The 12731-nt window shown below is 34.1% G+C and overlaps 1 pseudogene; it reads right to left on the bottom strand.

Annotated features, from left to right (window-relative positions):
• Positions 1-908: 908 nt before the first annotated feature.
• LOC132625600 (5S ribosomal RNA) lies at positions 909-1026 on the bottom strand (annotated as a pseudogene).
• Positions 1027-12731: the final 11705 nt, after the last annotated feature.

Genomic DNA, 12731 nt, shown 5'->3' with positions numbered 1-12731 from the left:
ATCTCTATAAGAGGTAGATTGTAGTATATCTTCATTAGCTTCAGGAAATGAAACTAAATTATTGCGCTTGATAAACGATATTCATCTTTAGATCATTATTTTGCTCAAGCACAAAAAGTCATTGCTTCAGAAATTTCTCAAATATTTTACCATTTCTTTCTGCTTCAGGAGTAAAGTATAATGTTTTACCACTTCGGAAGTAAATTTTAAAGGTTTACTACTTCGAGAGTAAATCTCAAGGTCTTACTACTTCAAGAGTAAATTTTAAAATTGTACTACTTCAGGAGTAGATTTCAGAGCTTAACTCTTTCGGGAGTAGATTTCAGAACATATACTACTTTGAGAGTAGATCTCAAAGCTCACCTGTTTAAAATGTCCCATGCTCTAGACTCCAATTTCCTTTTCTTAGGTTCAGTAACTTCATTCATTTAAGAAGACCTTTGGCTCTCATCCTCAATGGGTATAGGAAGAGTACTAGAAGATGAACCAACCGAATTTTCTTATCTATAACTATAAATACATAGTTACAACAACAACAACCCAGTGAAATCTCCCCAGACCCCAAGATGTGGGATTTCACTGGGTTGTTGTTGTAACTATAAATACATAAACAAAATTATCCCCCGTTTATGAGATAGTTATCCACAGGATCAAGTTCTAATGAAGTACACATCAACAACCAAATAGATAATACCAAAATAAGTAATTGATGTGATGGTTTCATTTCTTCAACTGAATACCTTAGGAGGCAGAAAGGATGTTTCTGGTAGACCCTCGGCACAAGGACAGGCAGTTCAAAGCAGCATAAAGACGTAGCCAAATACTGTAGAAAACATGATAAAGTTATCTGAAAAAGAAAGCCGTAACTACCACAAAACAATACAATAATCGAATTAAAAGAGAAAAGAGGGATGCAACACGAGGACTTCCTCGGGGTTACCCATCCTAGTACTACTCTCGCCCAAGCATGCTTAACTTCGGTGTTCTGATGGGATCTGGTGTGTTAGTGTTGATATGATTGCATCTAACACTAACATATACCCTTTATGAAGAAGAACTGAAGAAGATTTTGAAAAAAAAAAAAAAACTAAATATGAAGACCCCGGAACTAAAATTACACTTTATGAACCCTTAGCTACTTTTCCAAAACTTAGTACCCTTTCATCACCTAATTCTGTAACCTAAAAACATGTACCCTATCCCTGGCTATTTGATAGATTTCTTGTAGTACAAAAGTTTTTTACAGAAGCCCTTGAATTTCCTCCATTGTTCACTAATGTCCCTGGCAATGCTTTTTGCATCATTTGCGGTCCCTAAAAGCCCTCTTCTTGTAAGATCCTAATGGAAAGGGCCTTGGCAATTATTTAATTATGGACCTCCAGCAAGAAGGGAATTCATTTTTTTGGGCGGATTGCCCTTCTTCTGGGGTGGTTTTTAAATTTTGCCCTTCATATTTGTGGTCTTTAAATTTTACCTCTCATATTTGTGGTCTTTAAGTTTTGCTCTTAGCTTGAAAAGTTGGGCGAATACTTGAGGATTTGGGTCGAACCCTCGTTCAGGTAAAAAATTAAAAAAAATTAGAAGGTAGGGCTGGGATTCGGCATACACGCCTTAAGGAAAAACTAAAGTTATGCCTGATCCGGCATAACTAAAAGTCTGCCCCATAAGGCAGAATTTTTCCTTAAGGCATAGTTTAGTTATGCCTTATGGGGCACACTTTTAGTTAAGGCATAACCAAAAGTATGCCTCATGAGGCAGAACCTTTCCTTAAGGCATAGACTTTGCCGACAAATTTTTAGTTATGCCTTAAGGAAAAGTTTCGCCTTATGGAGCATACTTTTAGTTATATTTTATGGACCAAAGTGTTTCAAGGGTGGATTATCTTGACGTAGGTCTGTCTCTGGCCTAGATCAATCTAAGTTACACTTTTAGTTAAGCCATAACTAAAAACATGCCCTATAAGGCGGAGTTTTCCCTTAAGGCATAACTAAAAGTTTGCCTTGAAAAGTAAATAAAATAAAATATATGCCTCAAGGCAAAGTCTGCCGGAGGAGGCAGAGCGAAATTCAAATTCTGCTGTGCGAATTTTTTTTAAAATTTTGACTGAACGGGGGTTCGAACTCGGAATTTATAGGTTTTAGGCGAAGGGTAAAAATTAAAGACCACCAATTTGAGGGGCAAAAGTTAAAGACCACCCCAAAAGGAAGGCAATTCGCAGGAATTTGAAATGGACCGACAGAAATTTATGGGTGAGGTTTTAGTTTAATTTAGGATTTAACTTCTGCTGGTTTAATTAAATAATGTGGACCTCAAATTGAAAGCCACATGTCATGTAGAAGGCATAAATGAGCTAAACCAATGACGAGTGACATAAATGAGTCATTTCTGATAGTTCATTGGCATAATTGAATCTTTTCCGCTTATTTAATTACGGACCTCCAGGAAGAAGGGAATTTGAAATGGAGGAACAATAAGAACATGCTCCACCACTTCAGAAAACACCTATCTACTGATTTCAAAGTGAAGAGTCCACTCAATTACAAAATAAACAAAAACGTTCAAGCCGACAAATGCCAACAGTGAACTATTAATTTTTGAAGAATTTAACTAAAATAAAAGCGACCCGAGTCACAAATACCTGAAATTTATCAAGAGAAATAAATTTGGGTTCAAACAAAGATAGTAGATGGCTTTAATTTGCAATATATAGGGAGTTCTGCACTGGAGAAGAAATGCAGAATACTTCTCAGTATTATAATGGACTAATTGCCACAAGTTACGTAATTTCTCAATTGAAAACACACAGAAAGTGCAAAGACTTTTTATCATATTTTCAGCTTGGTCCACAGTCTTTAATTTGCCGTGCTGAAACGGACGTCCTTTTCTAGGATCGTCTTTTATTTTGTCTCCGAGTTGAAACAGCCAATTTCTTTGACTGCTTCTAAAAGTTGGCAGTTTTGTGTACCTCTAGGCATTATTGTGGATAAAATTGGGAGTGAATCCCGCTTTACCCCTAACATTTAAGGATTAAGAAATGATATTTTCTTCACATATTAAATGAAAACGATAATCTCCCTATTCAATATTTTTTGGTGAGAATCTTTTATTTTTAATAAAGATTTTTTTTCTCTAAAATTAAATACAAATATATATATATATATATATATATATATCTTTTATTATTCTCCCATTCACCTATTCCGCTGAAAATAATGTATAACAACTACTTGAAAAAATTTGTTAATAAATTTCAAGCAACATGTCATTCGTTTTTTTTTTTTAGGACATGAGGGTCAAGATCTTAATTATTATACAATCTAGTATTAGTACTCGTGCTATGCGCAGACGATATTAAAAGGCATTAATCATGTTGAATTGTGATGTCGCTTGTTTGAGTACATTATATCATATTGTTTTAACAAAATGTCAAGTATCATCTAATTTTTTAAAATAATACACTCAAATTAACGAAATTTCTGTGAAATTAAAGGAAACAAATTAATAGTTTTAAATATTATTTGAGTTGATCTTTAGCTTTAATTCATAATGAATATATAATACATTTTTCTAACCCTTTTCTCATTCAGTTTTTCTTACTATGAGAATTTAACTATTTTTTTTTTTTTGAGAAAATAGTCAGATGCCCCCTCAACGTTTGGCCGGTTTAATTATGACGCACCCAACCTTTGCGGGCGTCCTATTACTGCCTTGGCCTTATTTTTTCTGTATTTTTGTATCTTTTTTCGGCCATTTGTACACGACCCCCACTTTTTTAGTGTTAGGTGAGATACACGCGCCCAGGTCTTCTTCTTCGTCATTTTTTTTTTCTGTTTCTCAATTTTTTCTTTCCAACTGATTCAAATCTATTGTCTCTTCTATTTTTCTTCTTTACATCACTAAACCCTAACTGAAATTGAACCAAAGTGAAAATCGAATCACTTACTAAATAAAATTTCAACTGTTAGAATAAAAAATTCAGTCACTTAACTTCAACGCCCCCGCCGCAACACCACCTCCACCACCCAGTCACCCACTTAATTTTTGTTCAATTGCTCTTTAAAATTTTAAAAATTTCATGATTCTTGAACCCAAATAGGTTGATTTCTTGAAAATATATGTATGATTGATGATGAAATTGAATGTGGGTGTGTTAATGGAGGAAGAAAATGGGTTTTAATTGAGGAAGATAAAGGAAAGAAAAAGAAAAAAAAATCCATGATTCTTGAACCCAAATAAGTTGATTTCTTGAAAATATATGTATGTTTGATGATGAAATGGAATGTGGGTGTGTTAATGGAGGAAGAAAATGAGTTTTAATTGAGAAAGATAAAGAAAGAAAAAGAAAAAAAAATCATGATTCTTAAACCTAAATATGTTGATTTCTTGAAAAGATATGCATGTTTGATGATGAAATAGAATGTGAGTGTGTTAACGGAGAAAAAAAAAACGGGTTTTAATTGAGGAAAATAAAGGGAATAAGATAAAATTGAAAAGATATCTTCTGTTAATTGAGGAAGATAACGGAGGTGGCGGCTGATATGGTCTTTCTGGTGAGATGAGGTGGTGGATTTTTTTAGTGATGAAGAAGATAAAATTATTGGATGATTATAATGGTTAATTAGAGTTTAATTAATGTAAATATAATTAATAAAAGAAAAATTAAATGGATGATAAGGAAAAGACTAAAATTTAAAAAAATTCTGACACGGCGTTGACGTGGCCATGTTAAAAAATGCCCACACGCGCTGCTGCTTCGTGTTGACACGCCCATGTAAGAAATGGCCGAAAAAAGGGTACAAAAATACAGAAAAAAGGCCAGGGTGGTAATAGGACGCCCGCAAAGGTTGGGTGCATCATAATTAAACCGACCAAACATTGAGGGGGCATCTAACTATTTTCTCCTTTTTCTTTTAGTATCTTACGTTTATCAAAGTAATATCATATATGATATTAGTCGTGATCTTGAATTCGTCCAAAATATAAATAGAAACTTTCTCTTGTTACTTGTCGTAAGATATATTGATAAATTTAATAATTACTATTTAACACTATTTTACATAAGCAATTAAATTATCTTCTCTTTTGTTTCCAATCCACTAAATTTTGTGTTTTAATTTTAATTGTTGATTAAATCTCATTTTTCAATAGCTAGTTTAGTGATTTTTTATTATTTTTTGAAATTAATTACTTATTGTCACCGGAAAATATTGAATAGGGGGGTTATCGTTCCCACTTCCCATTCAATATGTGAGGGGGGGGGGGGGGGGGGGAGGGGAGGAGGTATCATTTCCCAATCCTTAAATGTTAGGGGGGTAAAGTGGGATTCAAGTAGACTTTCATTCTGGCAAAAGTTACTATCCTATTTTCACTCTGTAAAATTAATGGCTGAATTGTCACTCAACTTATGATAATTGACCACTAAAGTCGCTTGTCTTTGTTTTTTCTTCGAAAAGTCATCTAACTGTGTCTAGTTAGCCTTCGTGGCCAATTTAACCGGAAATACAACTTTTGGTACTTATTTAATGACATGACAGCTGTAAATTCTAGTAAAAAATATTTAAGAAATTAAAATCAATACTTGGATATATTTATGAACTGCAACTGATACAAGTACCATCAGCAGTGCCAGTAATGCAAGTCACTAAAATGGCGGAATCAGAATTTTAAGTTTATGGACTCCTAAAACAATCTCAAGTTAATATACAATAATAATTAGGCTTACAATGAACTATATATAGATATTTCGTAAATTTCTCGATCATATTATATTAAAAGTGGGAAGTTCTCCTATCTTAAAAGTTAGATTACAATTTTACCCCTATAGTAAATCAAAATCTAAATAAATTTCTAATCAAATAATAATATTTTAATTCAGTAAATCAAAATCTAATTTAGTATTCAATTAATTACTACTAATATTTCAGTTACATAAGGGGGAATCAGAAATACAATCGTAGTACTTTAATGATACTCATTTAGTTCACCAAAAAACACATAATTGTTAGCGATAGAGAACGTGGTTAGGTGGGATCATCTTAATTTAATATAAGTTGTCCCTTTTTTCATTTTCTGCTTGTTTAGCTTCCATCAGTTTGTCCTTTTCTTTTTAATTACTATTTTCTACTTCTTTTAAGCTTCCATCAATTAAAAAACTTTTCAAATCTTTTTACCTTCTATAAATTCCACGGGCCACTTTAAATCAGTTGCTTTGGTATACTCAATGCTTAGTGTATTCTCAACCGTTTCTGCAACAAAGGTATACTATTTTAATGTTAGTTTGTTAGCTTTCCTTTAATATAGCACATATAACCAGCTTTTTTAAAGCTGGTTAGCCCTTCGTTTTGCTCTTAATTTTCGTTCTCTTTTGCTCTTTGTTGTTGATTGTTTGTGTTTTCAATCTTCAGATTTTGTTCTATATTAACTGAATTATTTTGCCCGGTTATCTTTTGAAATTCTCGCATTCGCTCGATTTCTTCATTCATTTTCCTTTCTTTTAGTGTTTGTGTCGTTTGCGTCAATCAGTCTGGTTGGCTCAGTACATAACAATTCTATATATGAATACAATTGATGTATGATAAAAATATTATATACACTATATAACTTATTGCACTGAATTAGAATTAGTATATCTTTCACTATGTTTAATGAATTAAGACGAATACAATAACGAGAGGAAATTTCTTTTAGATGGAATCAACAAATTAAAGGGAGCGAAGGGTAAAAACAAATGGACTAAAATATTGGTGACGGATGTAGTAAAGAAGATGAAGTTGAGAATAAAACCCAAAATTTTAAGGCATTTGGTGATTCTAATTGATAGGAATGAGATGCTTAATTTTTAGGGATCTATTTGAATCTCGATCGACAATTTAGCAAGATAGTTATGAAAAGTATCCTTTTTAATAACTCAAAATATTAATTGGTACGGTTAACCATATTTAATAATCCATTGCTCTATAGTTTATCTAACACGTTTTACGCTGATGGCACAATATATTCATATATATTGTCAATTTTAGAGTTTCCTCATTTATTTCCACTATATGACTAATTCAATTTAAAATTCTGTTATTTATACCTAGAACTGATACAATCAAATCTGAAAAGAAAAAGAACGATCTCGTTGATAAAACTTTTAAAATCTACCTCGTCAAATTTTAAGATTTCGTTATAAAGAAACGTAATGATCACAAAAAGTTTGGCTTGATCTAAGATTTGAATTTATTTTGTCTAATTTGGTGTTTGTATGCTCGCACAAAACACGTCTTCCCTTTCAAATTTTGTGCAACTCGTCACGCACTTATTATATGTTATTTCAACTATATTAAAAAATTTGTACTAACTAGCATGGAATACACGTGCTGTTATACCCCATTTTAACCGGGTCAAAGCAGAATATAACATATTGGTGATTTCTAATTATTTAACTTAAGTAGTCGCCATCAAATTATTTTTAAAGGTGAATTAGGACACCTAAATGCTAAAAATTAACTCCGATTAATGGTCTACTTAACTAATGTGATTCTAGGTAAGGGTTCTTAGTTATCCTAAAGGGAAGGGGTTAAGCATCCCTTAAGATCCGTTAATTACGGTTAACCGGCCAAACTTAGGTTAATTAAAATAGTTAAAATAATTATATAAAGTATTATTAGTAAGCAAAATAAGAAAGTAAAATGTCACTTGATTAACAAACAGACAAAGCAAACGAATTACCAATATAAGACCAAAATGAACTTGGCCAAATTCCAAAAATGGAACGATCCTGTAAGAAACCTTTTGCAAGCTCCATCATTTGGTTTTAAGATCTAACAGACGTTTGGTTAGATTAATTGCCAAAAGAAAGATTAACCCAATGATTACCTAAAAGAAAAATCCCATTTGAAAACATTTAACAAATTCATAAAATTAAAGCTTCTGGGACTAAATTACAAAAGATTATAGTGAAAGGATTTGGCAAATTCTTATCAAAGCTTAATAGGCCTATGTAGACATTTTAGTATAGTTACCTGATTAACTCTATTTACCAAATGGCAATTCCTAGACCAAAATAACTACCCTGTTAACCAAAGGACAAACAAGTATCACATAATACCAAGCTCAAAAATCATAGAAAGGAAGCAAACATGACATAATAACAACTGAAAAGTAATAGAGAGGAGTATCTTCCATATCTCTCGTCCATCTTCTCAATTTTTTTTCGATGTGTTTCGAGGAGGTAAGAGAAATTAGCTAATAAAATTGATGAGGATCTCAAGCGAATTTCACTTGTTTTCTTGCTGTGGATGATATTAAGGAAAAAGGAATGTGTTGACACTCCATGCACGGATATAGTGATAGCGTCGAGTCTCATCTTAAGACTCCGTTTTGAGAGAGTCCCGAATTAGAACTTCATTTGCTCCAAAGAGGAGTCCGGAACCATAATAGCCCTATAAAATTCATTTTGAACCAAAATACCCAACAAAAAAAAAAGTTACAAAAGTACCTATAGCGCAGTATTTTACTGCGCTATAGCATTAACAGAGACGGAGCCGTTAACTACTATAGCGCAGTAATTTACTGCGCTATAGTGTTTATATAGAGCTGCTATAGCGCAGTAAATTACTGCGCTATAGTGCCTTTGTTTTTTTTTTCCAACCCTTTTAGTTAAACCTTCTTCCATTACACTTTTTAACGTATTTTGACAATAGATTAATCATGCTTCACGATCCCAAAACATCAATATTTTATATAGAACCCTACTTATTTTTGTGCGATTAATAAGGTAGGATCAATACATCAAGGATACACAAAAGTTCGGATGACCGTTTTAGTGGCTGAAAAGTGCTCGAACGCCATTTTTGTTTGAAGGTTCGGCGACATTATCTTGAAGTTCTTTGCGAATACTTAAATTTGTTCATCAATAATTAATCAAAAGTTTCTCAAAATGACAGCATTCATACAAAAAAAAAACTTAATTAAATTGCACCATTCATTCATAACCTTGAGTAGATGAAAATACTTAACATACTAATATTCTTCAAAATAACAGCATAATCATAAATTAAACTTAAAACTAAAATCACAACATTCTTAATCATCATCAGAGTACAAGTCCTCAATATCATCCTCAGAAAAATATTGACGGTTTCTTAAGACACATCTTTTTTCAATAGCAGTTAGTTCTCTACCAGTTGATGATGCTTGTTCTTCGGCCAACTTTAGCATGTAAAATCTATAACGTCTTGCCAGCATTCTGTTGTTTTCCTTTCTAATTCTTTGCACGGCAAACTCGCAACTTTCTGGACCTACTTGAGGCATGGTTAAGGAGTACCTTGTTGGGATTGGAGCGTTGAGATTTTTCAAGTCACGAACAAGACGTTCTGATTCAGCAAGCCGATGTGACCATTTTCGACGTAAACCGCAATAATATTCCTACGGATATGAATATTTCACACTACAGAAATCATCATTACGCTTTATATGAAGGTAGGGATTTAGCTCATCTAGTTTGAAATCACTGGTATCGCTCGAAAAACTACTATGATTTGAACTTTCATCATCACTGCTATTTTGTTCTTTTGGAAGGAGTAAAGACCAAGGTGAGTTTCTACTGCTTGACATTGAATAATATGGTGTAGTCTATTAAGAAAATAAAGGGCTATTTATATAGTTGCAAACCCCCAAGAACCCTCCGAGGGGGGAGGGGGGGAGGGTCATAATGACCCTACCTACTTACCTTCTTGTAAGAAAAATATTAATCTTCATCGGACATTTCACAGTCCGAATCCCACTTGGATCTAAATCTTGTGCTACCATGTATACCATATTCTACCCTATGGTAACGTATTTGCATCCGATTGTTCTCTTCGCGAAAACGATTAAGAGCCAAATTAAACTCTTTTGGAGTTTCGCGAGGCATTGACATAGCACGTTTTTTTGGGCGTTTAAGCCCTACTGACGCTAACTTGTGCTCCAGTGCTTCAGCTTCCCTAACACGCCAATCCCACTCATCTCTCATTTTATTATTGTATTCTCGATTGAATCTGTCGTTAGGGTTATTTGAGTAATGAAAATCATCATCACTTAGTTCCCGTGTCTTACCCATTGCTTCAAAGATGTTTGCTGGAGTGAATGATATAACACGATTAATATCTCTAAATTGGTCAAAAAATGACATCTTAACTCAATTTTGTGTGGAATGTTGCGTTTGCACCAGTTAGTCGTCAAATTACATTATATAAAGTTTGATTCGAACCATTTTTGCAGGTGAGGTGATGTTTGTGCAGCAACATAACGCAGTAAAATCATGTGTTATACTATATAACGCATGATTTTACTGCGTTATTACGACACAAGGCCTCAATAACGCATTAATTTACTGCGTTATAGTGCTATAACGCGGTTAATTAATGCGTTATGCGGTTCTCCATCCATTATTTGATTTGACGTAACACTGCAAAACACTGTAATTGTATGCATGCGTTAGTCCTATTAATACCGAGTTTTAACTAGTTTTATCATTCTGTATAAGGCAAAAAAAGCATAAAATTTTAAGTTTCAACTAGTTTTATCATTCTGTATTCCTCCTCAGTTATTCAAAATATGACAGATGTTCCAAGAATTAAAGTTTCTTTATTCTGGGACGGACAAATTTTATTCGAGGAAAATAATTTGCGCTACGATTCTCCCCCAAAATACCATGTTAAGTTTCCACTTGACTTAAAATTCTCAAAACCACTCCAAGCCTTGTATAATAGACTACAAGTTAGTAGAAGTGCTTTTGATGTAAGTATAATTGGAAAATATCCAGTGTCATTTACGCCGCAAGGTGTAACTAGTTATGGACAGTGGTACATTCAAGACGATGATTCTTTGACTGATTATTTGAAGGCGTCGTATGATTATAGGCGATGCATAACTTTAAACGTCCTTGAAATGTATATCGAAAAGGTGCCCATTAATCGACTTGAATTCATGGCTAGGGCTCCTCAGGAAGCCCGAAATAGCCCTCGTCGGGAAGCCCCGTCTATAATTCAGGTCGAAGTCACTCAAGCGGAACCTACTTATCAACACAATTACCCTGATATGAGTACCTATGAAACCATCTTGACTAGCCAAATGCATCTGGATAGATTAAGTCAGCAATTTGACAGGCAGTGGTAAATATTCATTTTTTACAATATTATTATTATTATTATTATTATTATTATTATTATTATTATTATTATTATTATTATTATTATTATTATTATTATTATTTGTAGTGGCACTTGAATGCTGCTAATGATGTCGATTATATTATTTAGGGGTTATACACCTGATATGGATCATATCGGACGGTCTCCTCAATCGGGATGGAGGAATCAGGTTGGAACATCCTCAGCCTATCCAACAACTCAAAGCGATGGACCTTCCTCAAGTTTCGGTGCAGTTAATTACTATCGGTACGTCTATTTTTTTAACATCAATAGTGTTATTTGATGTGTAGTAGTTAAAACATCCTAATTTCTAATGTAGGGAGAATGTGGTGGTTGCACCAAATTATAGGCAAAGGACTGCTATGGATGGTCCGGATTATCCGAATTATATAGTGACATCACCCAGCGATAGTGAGGAACTACCTAATGCGGAGGAAAGTGACGATGAGAAAAGTGACGATGAGATTGAGGTTGGAATTAATACTCAACATCAATTAGAACTGTTGCAAGACATGATGGACAGTCCGGCACACGAGGAGGAACTGAATTCACAACAACCATTTGAACAGCAAGAGTCGACTCCGGTTCAGCCGCAAAGCCAATTTCAACAGCAAGAGCCGACGCCGATTCAGTGGCATTCCGATGAGATCCCCTATCTTGATCATCTTCAAGATCGCCCAGATGCCTTTGTCTTTACTAGGGATGATGATCATGTTCGGCGAAGTTTGTGGAAAGAGCAGTGGATATTTTAAAACATAAGGTTCATATTGAAAAAGGGATGATTTTCAGCTCAAAAAAATCATTGCAAAGGACTGTTAAGATTTATTGCATCCAGGGGATGAGGGAGTTTAAAGTTGACGATTCCACATGAAAAGTTTGGCGATTGGTCTGTAAGCGAAAATATCAAGGCTGCGAATGGATGCTTCGTGGTAAGGAAACTGCTGAAAAGATGTGGACTATTTCAAAGTTCTACACAAAGCACACTTGTGATATGGGTGACCTCCCAGATGATCATTGCAATCTAGATACTAATTTGATTGCGCGTGTATTAGTTGCCGACATTGGACAAAAACCCAAGGTATCCCCTTCACCTAAGTTTATTTTATTTTTGGTGTTAATATAATGTTCGTCGTTGTCACATGCTGATATTTCAACTTTTTCAGGTACCCTATTAAAGATTGTATTACAACCGTCCTGAAAGTATATAGCAAAACTGTTACTAGGAGAAAGGCGTATCTTGGGCGTAGGCGTGCACATGAGATAGTCTATGGCAATTGAGAGGGCTCTTTCAAGAAGTTACCGAGATACATGGCGGCTCTACAACATTTCAATCATGGTACTGTTGTTGAATGGAAGCTCAAATCGAAACCTGGTGTGCCCGGTAATATTTTTGATTTTGTGTTTTGGGCATTCAAACCATGCATTGATGGTTTTGCTCATTGTCGGCCTGTAATATCAATAGACGGAACACATGTGTATGGGAAGTATGACATAAAGCTGCTAATAGCAGTTGGAATTGATGCAAATGGAGCTATATTCCCTCTAGCTTTTGCA

Source organism: Lycium barbarum, unplaced genomic scaffold, assembly GCF_019175385.1.
Source record: "Lycium barbarum isolate Lr01 unplaced genomic scaffold, ASM1917538v2 unchr_scaffold_07, whole genome shotgun sequence".
Classification (NCBI taxonomy): Eukaryota; Viridiplantae; Streptophyta; class Magnoliopsida; order Solanales; family Solanaceae; genus Lycium; species Lycium barbarum.
The sequence above is the reverse complement of the archived record's forward strand: the minus strand, read 5'-3'. Positions and strand labels throughout refer to the sequence as shown.